Consider the following 13,432-nt stretch of genomic DNA (forward strand, 5'->3'; position numbering starts at 1 on the left):
CTTAAAGGTGAACAAGATGAAACTGGAAGTTTTTATTTCTTCAATGGATTTTGAGCTTTTAAAAAAGATCTTTAAAATTATCCCAGACAAGGCAGATTGGAATTGACATAGATACACTAATATGTATAAAATAGATAACTAGTAAGAATCTGCTGTATAAAAATAAATAAATAAAATTCAGATTAAAAAAAAAATTATCCCAGACAAATAGACCAATGGAATAGAGAATCCATCAAGTGACCTAGTTATATGTGGTTAGCTAATTTACAACCAAGGTGATACTGAAGTACAGCAGGGAAGAAGACGGTCTTTTCACTTAATAGACCTGGGTTGATAGGCCAGCCATACAGGAGAAAAAGGTACCTTGATTCCTATACCTTGCACCATATACAAAAAACAATTCTAAATGTATCATAGATACATGTGAATGGTAAAACAACAAAGCTTTTGGGGGAGGTGAGCAAAAGGGCAAAGATTTCTTAAGCAAGAAACAAAAAGTGCTAAATGCAAATAAAAGTATTGATTAAAAGACTGCATGAAAATTGTAAAAATTCTGTTCATCCAAAGACACCACTAAGGGACTTCCCTGGTGGTCCAGTGGTAAAGAATCCGCCTTCCAATGCAGGAGATGCGGGTTCGATCCCTGGTCGCGGAACTAAGATCTCACATGCCACGGGGCAACTATACCCATGCTCCACAACTTCTGAGCTTGTGCGCCTCAATGAGAGAGCCTGTGTGCTGCAAACTACAGAGCCTACATGCCCTGGAGCCCGCAGGCCACAACTAGAGGGAGAAAACCTACACCACAACTAGAGAGAAGCCCGCGCACTGCAAAGAGGAGCCCATGTGCCGTAACAAACAGCCCACATGCCATAACTAAGACCTGATGCAGCCAAAAAAAAAACAGACACCATTAAGAGAAAAGGCAAGCCACAGAATGAGGGAAAATGGTTGATATATATGTCCAATAAACCTATGACATATAAATAACTCCTATGAGTCAATATTAAAATGTCACAGAAACCAAAAAATAATTGGCAAAAGTCTTATACAGGACCTTCGTAACGAAACAAGCCAAAATGGACAATTGATATAAGAAAAAGCACTCAACTTTGTAAGTCATTATGGAATAAACACTAAAACCACATAAAATACCACTGCACACATACTAGATTGGTTAAAATTTAGAAGGAAAATGATGCACATTCTCAACTGCTAGCAGGAATGTGGAGTAACTGGAATTACCAAGCACTGCATGTAAAAGTATAACTTGGTATAATTACTTTAGAAAACATTTGGCAGAATCCACTAAGTAGAATATACACGTACCTTATGACTAGAAATTCTACTCATGTATCTTCCCCACAGATATGAATATCAAAGACACGTATGAGAATGTTCATATTTACACTATTCTTAAAAAGCGAAAACCAGAAGCAACTATCTATCCAGAGCAGAATGGATCAATGAAGGGTGATATATTCATATCATCAAATACTGTACAGCAAGGATTGGCCCACTATAGTCTATGAGCTAACTGTAGTGTGAGGCCTATTTTTGTGTGGCTTGCAAACTAAGACGAGTTTCTATATTTTTAAAGGATTGGTAACACACACACAGAAGAACATGCCACAGTTCTACACATGTCCTGCAAAGCCTAAAATATTTTCTATCTGCTCCTTTAAAGAAAATATCTATTGGCCCCTGTTATATATCAGTGAGAATAAACAGCAACAACTACACAAAACAGCGTGGACGAATAACCTAAGACATATTGTTGGGAGGAAGGTGCCAGACATAAGAGAGAATATAGTGACAAAGTGAGAGAGAGGCATGGACATATATACACTACCAAACGTAAGGTAGATAGCTAGTGGGAAGCAGCCGCATAGCATAGGGAGATCAGCTCGGTGCTTTGTGACCGCCTGGAGGGGTGGGATAGGGAGGGTGGGAGGCAGGGAGACGCAAGAGGGAAGAGATATGGGAACATATGTACATGTATAACTGATTCACTTTGTTATAAAGCAGAAACTAACACACCATTGTAAAGCAATGATACTCCAATAAAGATGTTAAAAAAAAAGAGAATATAAAGTATGACTCCTTTCAAAAAAGTTCAAAAGCATCTATGATGTCAGAAGTTAGGCTACTATTTCCCTTGGAGGGTGAGGAGCCACTGGTAAGGGTCCAGAGCTCCTGGGGTTGGGCTAGTTCCTTCTTTCTTGCTGTGCGCTGCACGCACAGCTGGCTTCACTGGTGGAAATCTCTTGAGCTGTACACTTACAGTCATGTATAATTTTCTGTGTCTAAGTTGTATTTCTCCTTTAATAAAATTTAGAAAAAAATCAATAAATCTCCACAATAATTAACATATATATGCATAAATTCAAGGATATATTCACCATAGCATCATATAAAATAGATAAAAATCAGAATAAATCTAACTGTCCAACAAGAGACTTGGTTAAACAAATTATAATTTACCCACACAGCGGACTCCTATGCAACCGCAGAATGAGCTTATAAAAGAATATTTATTTGTATGGAAAGACGCAAATAACATAATCTTAAATGAAGGAGGTTAAAGAGGACATGACAACTGAGTATTTTGTAAAGGCACGAACACATACCAGGATCTCAGCCGAGAGGAATGTTCACAAATAATGGATAATACTTTCTTCTGGGTGGGGAATTAGAGGTGCTTTCACTTTATTATTGGTTTTTGTTTGTTTATTCGTATTTCCTGATAATTTTTAAAGAAAATATTTTCACAGGGAAAATATTTGTTTTAAAACGTGTGCATTTTAAGTACTTTTGGAAAAGTTTGAAACAGGCACTGTGATTTGAAAGCTAGAAGGGTTACCCTGGCTGATGTCAGTCTGGAAGATGGTGTGAGGAAACGCACACAGATCTATGATCAGCTGTAGAAGATGCAGGAACACTCAATAAATACACTGCTTCTACTTGGGTCTCTCAGTATAAGATCCCAACCTCAAAGAGATCTAAGGCTTTACAGTATCAGAAGTGTCACACTGACATTGCACCACTATTATTTATGAGCATCGTAAGCCCCTGGGGGTGATAGACGACTTCCCTCTCACACTGATAAATAGATACAGACATAGCTTTATTATCTCCTCAAGGTTAAAAATCAATGGTTTACCTGTGAAAACATCTGTTTATAAACTTGTCTTGGCTTCTCTCAGGAGCCACATTTACATGCTGGGCTTTAAGCATGCCAGAAATGAGAAGCCTAAGTTTCACTTGGCCTGTTTTTTTCTTAAACATGCCAGGACAGCTCTCTACAAGAGAAAGGGGGTAAAAAATGGAACAGCGATGTAAGCCCACCCTCATCCATTGGTAATGAGAACAAGTTAGATTTCACCTGTTAAAAATTAATGAATAGCATAGCATCTCTGAGCAGGTGACTAGAGACATGAACATCGATTTTTTTTAGATCAAGTGATGGTTGTAGAATAAATGCTGGCCAAGGAGATTCAAATAAACATAACTTTGCTGTTGCTGGTGGTGTTAGAGAGGCGGATGGAAAAATGCATTCGATTATCTCACGGAGGGAGTGGAGGGATTTTCATATTTCATTTGACTCATCTTCACCAAAAACAACATGAAGAACAACTCAGAAAATAGTCTGTTGGACAACGTTGGACTTTTCACTCAAAACTCTTCGACGCAACACAAGAGAAAAGGGTTTAGCTTAAAAAAAACAAATGTGCAAACAAACCAAAAAACACTGGCACCAGGGTCATATAGTCTGTAAGAGCCAGTTCGTGGGTGTTTTTCAGAACAATTTCCTAGAATTTCTCAGCGCTCTATGGCAAGCATCTCAAATTCAACATAATCAAAACCCGAGTTTCTCTCTCTCTTGCCGCCCCTAAGTTAACTCTTTCTTGGAGCCTTTATCTCTGTTCGTGGCAGCTCCACTTCCCAGCTTGCTCAGGCCCCAAACCTTGGTGTTACCCTTGATGCCTCTTTCTTCCACACCCTATAGCTCCACTGTCAGCAAGTCCTGCTAGATCTAAGTACAAAATATGACCAGAAATCTACTCCTCTCACCACCCCTACTGCTGCTACCCTGATCCAAGCCCCCTTATACCTCATGTGGCTTACTGTACAGTCTCCCAAATGGCCTTCCGACTTGGTCTTGCCTGTAGTCTACACCCCAAACTAACACCCAGAGTCATTCTGTTAAAAAGCAAGTAAGCTCATGTCATACTTTCGCTCATTTTCCTTCAGCGGTCCCCATCTTGCCCAAAGAAACTGCTAAGTTCTTACTATGACCCTCAAGACCCTATCAAAGTATAACATTTCACTCCTTTGCAATATCTCCAAGCAAAACCTCATGAATTCTATGGATTCTAACTTCTACTAGAAGGGTTTTTTTTTTTAATTCTAGCCAAGCAAAAACGCATGGATTCTAACTTCCATTTTAATGTTGTTTTCTGTTCTTTGGCATTTTATACATAATTTAAAGTAGTGGCTTCAATTCTGTTTTGTCAGATCTTCTCTTAATTTGGGGGCTTTACATGTGTAATAGCTAGCAGCCTATATTTAATGAATTAGTCATGTTTATAAAGATACATTTCTCCAGACTCACTGACATAGACTTGTGGTTGCCAAGGGGGAGGGGCATTGGGGAGGGATGGAGTGGGAATTTGGGATTAGCAGATGCAAACTATTATACAGAGAATGGATAAACAATAAGGTCCTACTGTATAGCACCGGGAACTATATTCAATATCCTGTGATAAACCATAATGGAAGAGAATATGAAAATGTATGTATATATAAATGTATAACTGAATCACTTTGCTGTACAGCACAAACGTAACACTGTAAATCAACTATACTTGAATAAAATTAAAAAGATAAAACCTAAAAGATGAAGATAAAAATGAAAGAAATTTTTAAAAAATGTTTCTCATAAATGATATTCCACCACATAGAAGGAGAATCACATATCCATAAAAAGTTTAATACATAAAGCTTAGGGGAATGCATATGTTTGCTTTTAAAATCTGTGATCTTGAAGTTAAAATGTCATGAATAAATAGGATTCCAATATCCACCAGACCCAAAAGAAGAACATACCAAGTTATATTATTGATGCTATTGAACTGGAGGCAACATGAATGCCTGAGGGTCATTTCCATTTTGGATAAGAAATGGGGCAACACTTGTATATGCATGTTTTAGATGATTAATGACCCTGGATGTACTGATTGATCAAATCAAATTAAAGGCTTGGAGGGAATATTTCCAAGTCTCAAGAAAGAGACTACTGGGGGACTTCCGTGGCGGTCCAGTGGTTAAGACTCCGTGCTTCCACTGCAGGGGGCACGGGTTTGATCCCTGGTCAGGGAACGAAGATCTTGCATGCCACACGAACAGATGGTCCCCCCAAAAAAAGAAAAAAAAAGAAAGAGACTAGTAGAGCAAGAGTCTAAGAATCCTCACACCAACTTCAGTTTCCTAGCAACTTATACCTTTGTAAACAGACAAGAGTACAGTCTGATTCACCATTAATATGATTTACTTTTCCTCCGGATTGCCTATGAAAACAGTAATGTGTTCTCAGACTCACTTGTATTTGATCACAGATTTAAAGAATGTTTATAGAAACTTCTAAAGCATGTATGGTTTACCTTCAGCCCCTGCTTGTAAATAAAACTGTGCTTTAATAATCCACAGCACAGAGTGTAGGACTGCAGCCTCTGGGGTGGGTCTGCTTGGCACCCATCTCTAACAGGGACAGACCTCAAGTGCAGACAAGTCATTAACTACTGGTTCCCTATTTCTTCACTGGAAAATGTTTATAATAATAGCTCCATTCAAATAGGGATATTGTGAGGTATAATATATATGAAATATATATTTTGTAAGAATTCCATAGCATTATTTCTTATCTTTTTAGTAACAGCTGCTACTGCCAGTCTATTCTATAAATTTAAAAAAGTTAGACAAGCATTTAGTAAACTTATTTTCCATTAAGATTTCTTATAAAAATATGTAACTTTGAATATTTGTGAACTCTCTAATGATTCAGGAAAGCTAAAGACAAATCCAGCATTAAATTGCAGTTTTTCAATCAGCGCCTTTTCCATGGTAATGTGGTTTGAGGGAAGAGCAAGGGGTGACTCTTTATTTGGTTCCCCCAGAACTGGACCTTACTCCAAGGATTTAGGTATGTATCATTTATTTGGAAGTGATCCCAGGAAACTTCAGCGGGGGAGTAGAAAAGTGAAAAAAGGGAGACAAGAAAGCCAATAATAAGTCCATTATCAAGGAAGTTACCACCATGGACAAGCACAGCTTAATCCCACTGGTGAAATCTGGGAGCCAGTGGAAAACACACACCTCAGCTATCCCGTCTAAGGAGTAGGGAAGCAGGAGCATTTATCCACCAGTATCCAATGGTCATTGGCTAAATTCTTAGAAATTCCTTGGTACTTCCAGCCTGTATCAGGAAAGAAGAGGCTCACATGGCCAAGAGTATCCTCAGACAGAGTCACAGACACTAGCAGCTGGAAATAGCACCAGCGTGCATGAAAATGCTAACTGCCAAGGAGCTATGGACAGGGCACTGGCAGCAACCACTACAGAGTACACAAAGAAAGGAGTAAAATCAGAACCAGAAGAGCATTTGTAAATTTCTCTACAGTGTGAAGTCTACATAGAATGTGTAGGTGTCCTACTGTGAAAGAGCAAAATAATCTTAAAATTCAATCCTGGAGTCATTTTAGAGAAAAGGGGATTTGAGGGTAGTTGGGATTTTAAAATCCCCCTAAGAAATACCTAAAGAATTCATTACAGTGGTAGAATGGAATAGAAACAAGAAGAGCAAAAGAATGATATGAGTTTCCAAAGACATTTAGTGCTATACCAATTCCTCACAGAATGATGAATTTTATTGTACCATAATTCTTATTTACTAAAATTTTTTGTGTTTCAACGTCTCCAATGAGATGCAACTTTTTGTTTTTATGTTGGTCCAGGGAGCATTACAGGATACCACACTCATATAACATATTAATCATGCCATCACTTGCACATCAAACTCTAATAAATTCCTGCATCTTGTGATTTAAAAGGAATGCAAGGCCACGAAAGGTGAAAACACATCACAGTCTCAAATTTCAAGTGGGAAACTCTGTATCTCTACAACTTGTGAAGAGTATGAACATTAAGTTTTAACTAGGTGTGCTTGAGGAAACACTATTCATGATAACTTCTTGTAGATTTTTGGTTTTAATTGACCCTTACAGGAAGGACATATGGATTTATCAGTAAAAACTGTCAAACAATTATGGTGGGTGGAATGCAGCATTAAAGGAAAATAATAGAACATTCACTGGAACCTAGAGGCAGATCAGCTATGAATTCCAGCTTTGAAGTTGGGTAGGACAGTTTCTTTTCTGGTATGAAGAGCTGGGTTACGGGTACCTTCAAGATGGGGGAGGAGTAAGACGTGGAGATCACCTTCCTCCCCACAAATACATCAGAAATACATCTACATGTGGAACAACTCCTACAGAACACCTACTAAACGCTGGCAGAAGACCTCAGACCTCCCAAAAGGCAAGAAACTCCCCACGTACCTGGGTAGGGCAAAAGAAAAAAGAATAAACAGAGACAAAAGGATAGCTACAGGACCTGCACCAGTGGGAGGGAGCTGTGAAGGAGGAAAGATTTCCACACACTAGGAGCCCCTTCGCGGGCAGAGACTGCGGGTGGCAGAGGGGGTAAGCTTCGGAGCCGCGGAAGAGAGCACAGCAACAGGGGTGTGGAGGGCAAAGCGGAGAGATTCCCACACAGAAGATCGGTGCCGACCAGCACTGACCAGCCCAAGAGGCTTGTCTGCTCACCTGCCGGGGCGGGCGGGGGCTGGGAAGTGAGGCTCAGGCTTCAGTCGGATCCCAGGGAGAGGACTGGGGTTGGCTGCGTGAACACAGCCTGAAGGGGGCTGGTGCGCCACAGCTAGCCAGAAGGGAGTCTGGGAAAGAGTCTGGAGCTGCCAAAGACGCAAGAGACCACTGTTTTGGGGTGTGATAGGAGAGGGGATTCCCTCCCTGTGTGCCCACAGAAGTTAGAGCACCAACTAAGCGAGCTCCAGAGATGGGCATGAGCTTCGGCTATCAGCTCGGACCCCAGAGATGGCCATGAAACGCTAAGGCTGCTGCCGCTGCCACCAAGCCTGTGTGCGAGCACAGGTCACTATCCACACCTCCCAGGAGCCTGTGCAGCCCGCCACTGCCAGGGTCCCGAGATCCAGGGACAACTTCCCCAGGAGAACACACGGTGTGCCTCAGGCTCTTGCAATGTCAGGCCAGCCTATGTCACCACAGTCTCGCCCCGCATTCCAATTATGACAACCGTACCCTTCCCTCTCCCTGGCCTGAGAGCGCAAGAGAGCCATCATCAGCCGCCGCTTTAACCCCCTCCTATCTGGGTGGGGAAGAGACACCTGAGGGCAACCGACACACAGAGGCGGGGCCCAAACCAAAGCTGAACCCCAGAAGCTGTGTGAACAAACAAGAGAAAGGAAAATGTCTGCATGCAGCCTCAGGAGCAGTGGATTAAATCCCCGCAAACAACTTGATGAACGCTGATCTGTGGAATACCTGAACAAACAAGGACTGTTCCCAAAGTTGAGGCGGTGGACACTGGGAGCAACTGTAGACTTGGAGTTTCCTGTCTATGGCTGATTTGTTTCCGATTTTTATGTTTATCTTAGTCTAGTTTTTAGTGCTTGTTATCATTGGTAGATTTGTTTATTGGTTTGGTTGCTCTCTATTTTTAAGTTTTTTAAATTTAATTTAATTTAATTTTTTTCCTTCCAATTTGTTCCTACTTTTCTTCTGAGCTGTGTAGCTGACAAGGTTTTAGTGCTCCAGCCAGGTGTCAGGCCTGAGCCTCCGAGGTGGGAGAGCCAAGTCCAGGACACTGGACCACCAGAGACCTCACGGCCCCATGTAATATCAATCGGCGAGAGCTTTCAAAGAGATCTCTGTCTCAACATTAAGACCCATCTCCACCCAAAGACCACCAAGCTCCAGCGTTGGAGGCCAAACAACCAGCAAGAAGGAACACAACCTGACCCATTAGCAGAGAGGCTGCCTAAAATCATACTAAGTTCACAGACACCCCAAAACACACCACTGGATGTGGCGTTGCCCAACAGAAAGACAAGATCCAGCCCCACCCACAAGAATACAGGCACCAGCCCCCCTCCACCAGGAAGCCTACACAACCCACTGAAACAACCTCATCAAATGCGGGCAGACACCAAAAACAAAGGGGAATAGGAACCTGCAGCCTGTGAAAAGGAGACCCCAAACACAGTAAGTTAAGCAAAATGAGAAGACAGAGAAACACACAGCAGATGAAGGAGAAGGTAAAAACCCAACAGACCAAACAAATGAAGAAGAAATAGGCAGTCTACCTCAAAAAGAATTCAGAATACTGATAGTAAAGATGATCCAAAAGCTTGGCAATAGAATGGAGAAAATATAAGAAACATTTAACAAGGACCTAGAAGAACTAAAGAGCAAACAAACAATGATGAACAACACAATAAATAAAATTAAAAATTATCTAGAAGGAATCAATAGCACAATAACTGAAGTAGAAGAACAGATAAGTGACCTGGAAGATAAAATAGTGGAAATAACTGCTGCACAGAAGAATACAGAAAAAGAATGAAAAGAATTGACGACAGTCTCAGAGACCTCTGGGACAACATTAAACACACCAACATTCAAATTATAGGAGTCACAGAAGAAGAAAAGAAAAAGAGATGGTCTGAGAAAATATTTGAAGAGATTATAGTTGAAAAATTCCCTAAACCAGGAAAGGAAATAGTCAATCAAGCCCACGAAGTGCAGAGAGTCCCCAGGATAAATCCAAGGAGAAACATGCCAAGACACATATTAATCAAACTATCAAAAATTAAATTCAAAGAAAAAATATTAAAAGCAGCAAGGGAAAAGCAAGAAATAGCATACAAGGGAATCCCCATAAGGTTAACAACTGATCTTTCAGTAGAAACTCTGCAAGCCAGTGGCAGTGGCAGGACATATTTAAAGTGATGAAAGGGAAGAAACTACAACCAACATTACTCTACCCAGCAAGGATTTCATTCAGATTTGACGGAGAAATCAAAATCTTTACAGACAAGCAGAAGTTAAGAGAACTCAGCACCACCAAACCAGCTTTACAACAAATGCTAAAGGAACTTCCCTAAGCAGGAAACACAAGAGAAGGAAAAGACCTACAATAACAAACCCAAAACAATTAAGAAAATGGTAATAGGAACATGCTTATCGATAATTACCTTAAATGTAAATGGATTAAATGCTCCAACCTAAAGATACAGACTGGCTGAATGGATACAAAAACAAGACCCATATATATGCCATCTACAAGAGACTCACTTCAGACCTAGAGACACATACAGACTGAAAGTGAGGGCACGGAAAAAGATATTCCATGCAAACGGAAATCAAAGAAAGCTAGAGTAGCAATTCTCATATCAGACTTTAAAATTAAGACTATTACAAGAGACAAAGAAGGACACTACATAATGATCAAGGGATCAATCCAAGAAGAAGATATAACAATTGTAAATATTTATGCACACAACATAGGAGCACCTCAATACATAAGGCAAATGCTAACAGCCATAAAAGGGGAAATCAACAGTAGCACAATAACAGTACGGGACTTTACATGCCACTTTCATCAATGGACAGATCATCCAAAATGAAAATAAATAAGGAAACACAAGCTTTAAATGACACATTAAACAAGATGGACTTAACTGATATTTATAGGACATTCCATCCAAAAACAAAAGAAAACACTTTCTTCTCAAGTGCTCATGGAACATTCTCCAGAATAGACCATACCCTGGGTCACAAATCAAGCACTGGTAAATTTAAGAAAACTGAAATCTTATAAAGTATCTTTTCTGACCACACCACTATGAGACTAGATATCAATTACAGGAAAAAACCTGTAAAAATTTCAAACACATGGAGGCTAAACAATATGCTACTAAAAAACCAAGAGATCACTGAAGAAATCAAAGAGGGAATCAAAAAAAACCTAGAAACAAATAACAATAAAAATACGACAACCCAAAACCTATAGGATGCAGCACAAGCAGTTCTAACAGGGAAGTTTATAGCAATACAATCCTACCACAAGAAACAAGAAACATCTCAAATAAACAACCTAAATTTACAGGTAAAGCAATTAGAGGAGAACAAGAAAAACTCAAAGTGAGCAGAAGGAAAGAAATCATAAAGATTAGATCAGAAATAAATGAAAAGGAAATGAAAGAAACGATAGCAAAAATCAATAAAACTAAAAGTTGGTTCTTTGAGAAGATAAACAAAATTGATAAACCATTAGTAGGATTCATCAAGAAAAAAGGGAGAAGACTCAAATCAACAATTAGAAGTGAAAAAGGAGAATTAACAACTGACACTGAAGAAATACAAACAATCATAAGAGATTACTACAAGCAACTCTATGCCAATAAAATGGACAACCTGGAGGAAACGAACAAATTATTAGAAAAGCACAACCTTCTGAGACTGAACCAGGAAGAAATAGAAAATATAAAGAGACCAATCACAAGCACTGAAATTGATATTGTGGTTAAACATCGTCCAACAAACAAAAGCCCAGGACTAGTTTGCTTCACAGATGAATTTCTTTTTCCCGCCCTTTTTTTTTTTTTTTTTGCAGTACGCAGGCCTCTCACTGTTGTGGTCTCTTCCGTTGCGGAACACAGGCTCTGGACATGCGTGCTCAGTGGCCATGGCTCACGGACCTAGCCATGCTGCAGCACGTGGGATCTTCCCAGACCGGGGCACGAACCCGCATCCCCTGCATCAGCAGGTGGACTCCCAACCACTGCACCACCAGGGAAGCCCTTCACAGATGAGTTTTATCAAACATTTAGAGAAGAGCTAACACCTATCCTCCTCAAACTCTTACAAAATACAGCAGAGGGAGGAACACTCCCAAACTCATTCTACGAGGCCACCATCACCCTGATACCAAAACCAGACAAAGATGTCACAAAAAAAGAAAACTACAGGTCAGTATCACTGATGAACACAGATGCAAAAATCCTCAACAAAAAATTAGCAAACACAATTCAGCAGCACATTAAAAGGATCACACACAATGACCAAGTGGGGTTTATCCCAGAAATGCAAGGATTCTTTAAAATGTGAAAATCAATCAATGTGATACACCATATTAACAAACTGAAGGACAGAAACCATACGATAATTTCAGTAAATGCAGAAAAAGCTTTTGACAAAATTCAACACCCATTTATGATAAAAACTCTCCAGAAAGTAGGCACAGAGGGAACCTACTTCAACATAATAAAGGCCATATATGACAAACCCACAGCCAACATCGTTCTCAATGGTGAAAAACTGAAACCATTTCCACTAAGATCAGGATCAAGACAAGGTTTCCCACTTTCACCACCAACATAATTTTGGAAGTTCTAGCCATGGCAATCAAAGAAGAAAAAGAAATAAAAGGAATCCAAATCAGAAAAGAAGTAAAACTGTCACTGTCTGCAGATGACATGATACTATACATAGAGAATCCTAAAGATGCTACCATAAAACTACTAGAGCTAATCAATGAATTTGGTAAAGTAGCAGGATACAAAAGTAATGCACAGAAAACTCTTGCATTCCTATACACTAACGATGAAAAATCTGAAAGAGAAATTAAGGAAACACTCCCATTCACCATTGCAACAAAAAGAATAAAATACCTAGGAATAAACCTACCTAAGGAGATAAAAGTCCTGTATGCAGAAAAGTATAATACACTGATGAAAGAAATTTAACATGATACAAACAGATGGAAAGACATAACATGTTGGGCTGGAGAAAACAGCAGTGTGAAAATGACTATACTACACAAAGCAATCTACAGATTCAATGCAATCCCTATCAAACTATGAATAGCATTTTTCACAGAACTAGAACAAAAAATTTCACAATTTGTATGGAAACACAACAGACCCCGAAGAGCCAAAGCAATCTTGAGAAAGAAAAATGAAGCTGGAGTAATTTGGCTCCCTGATTTCAGACTATATTACAAAGCTACAATAATCAAGACAGTATGGTACTGGCACAAAAACAGGAATAAATATCAATGGTACAGGGTAGAAAGCCCAGAGGTAAACCCACACACATATGGTCACCTTATCTTTGATAAAGGAGGCAAGTATATACAATGGAGAAAAGACAGCCTCTTCAATAAGTGGTGCTGGGAAAACTGGACAGCTACATATAAAAGAATGAAATTACAACAATTCCTAACACCATACACAAAAATAACCTCAAAATGGATTAAAGACCTAAATGTAAGG

The 13,432-nt window shown here is 39.6% G+C and overlaps 1 long non-coding RNA gene across 1 annotated transcript in view; it reads right to left on the minus strand.

The window, feature by feature from the left end:
• Positions 1-13,432, minus strand: part of LOC307198306 — a 529,500-nt gene that overhangs the window by 225,182 nt on the left and 290,886 nt on the right. The gene's annotated exons all lie outside the window — the stretch shown is intronic.

The sequence above is a fragment of the Stenella coeruleoalba genome, assembly GCF_951394435.1.
Source record: "Stenella coeruleoalba genome assembly, chromosome: 1".
NCBI classification, from domain to species: Eukaryota; Metazoa; Chordata; class Mammalia; order Artiodactyla; family Delphinidae; genus Stenella; species Stenella coeruleoalba.